The sequence below is a fragment of the Schistocerca gregaria genome, unplaced genomic scaffold, assembly GCF_023897955.1.
Source record: "Schistocerca gregaria isolate iqSchGreg1 unplaced genomic scaffold, iqSchGreg1.2 ptg000470l, whole genome shotgun sequence".
Lineage (NCBI taxonomy): Eukaryota > Metazoa > Arthropoda > Insecta > Orthoptera > Acrididae > Schistocerca > Schistocerca gregaria.
Genome location: NW_026061884.1, coordinates 2830214 through 2831570, shown reverse-complemented (window position 1 = coordinate 2831570; position 1357 = coordinate 2830214). Strand labels below are relative to the sequence as shown.

Below are 1357 nucleotides of genomic sequence, written 5' to 3'. Positions count from 1 at the left end.
TCACAATATTACTGCACCTGGGAATGTGGGTGCTTCCTCTGGCTTATCCTGAGTTTTTATGGTGATACTTTACTAGTACACACTTAATATCTGATTTGCACAATTGTCTCGAATTATTCACAGTACGATGCGCTTTCTTTAGTCAGCACTTACTGACACTATACCGTCACGGCAGGTTTCTGACAGTGGCAGTGGGAAGGAAACTGCAAAAACACGCGATCTAGTGTGCGATGAAGTGTTGTCAGCTAAAGTCTGATGATGCAGACGACCGTAAGGACGAAGTACCCAAGAGCACCGCTAGGCCGCGCCTCTTTAGCTCAGTGGTAGAGCACTGGTCTAATAAACCAGGGGTCGTAAGTTCCATCCTCACAAGAGAAAGATGAATTTTGGAAATCAGTTGCGCGTCGTGGCCGTATAGCAAACAGTACCTGTGATGACGAACAATTAGCGACAGGCGTTTTTTTAAGAATCACTCTCAGATGCGATTAAGGCGAATGGCGCAGATAAAGCATTTGCCAAAGCGGTACAGCATAAGGTGGGACGAGGCAGTCTGAATTACATTTTATAGACGTATTTCTCACATATCTCAGAGCCTCTCGCGATATTCGTCGTCGTCGTCGTCGTCGTCGTCGTCGTCGCCGCCGCCGCCGCCGCCGCCGCTTCTGCAGAAGTAGCAAATGGCAATCGTAGCAAATGCGGCGAGGGACGCCCTGCCTTCGATTCCGAATGCACAAAGCGTGTGGTCTTGTTTCTCAGTCTATATTTGGTCGGTCACGTCAGAGGTTGAATGTAACGAATGGGTGGGAAAGAGCAAGGGGCAGCGGCTGTGTAGAACGAAAACACAAATCCTCAGGGGTGTGAGCGTTTCGAGATGAGTCGTATACATGTAAATGTTGGTCGTCAGTGACCGTGTGGCCTAATGGATAAGGTGTCGGACTTCGGATCTGAAGATTACAGGTTCGAATGCTGTCACGCTTGTGTTTTTCCAGTTCTGAAAAAGAAACATAACGTTTTAATGTAGCAATTGAGCAGTACGAAACCGTCTGAATGTTGCTGTTGACCATTTTTTGCTTGGAGATGCTCTTGAGCTTGAAACACACACAACAAGACCGGTGTTAACTAGCGAAATGGTCGGCAGAGTGCCGACACAGCGAGTTTTGACTATCACTTGCACATCTAAAACAACGTCGGAGAGTAACTCGTTCGGCTTTTGAGTCACATAAAGTATGTGCGTTAATTTTGACGCCACTAGCTCTGCATGTTGTCATGCAATTTCTTTACCTCTCAGAAATGATTATGACATAAAAGTGAAGTACGTGACGAGTGTGACGTTAGGAAAACATTAGGCATCATGGAG

General features: G+C 46.6%; 1 non-coding gene across 1 annotated transcript; it reads left to right on the top strand.

Moving 5' to 3' along the window:
- Positions 1-306: 306 nt before the first annotated feature.
- On the top strand, positions 307-378 carry Trnai-aau (transfer RNA isoleucine (anticodon AAU)). Its single transcript has one exon. It is a non-coding gene; the product is annotated as a tRNA-Ile (tRNA).
- The last annotated feature ends 979 nt before the right edge of the window (positions 379-1357 follow it).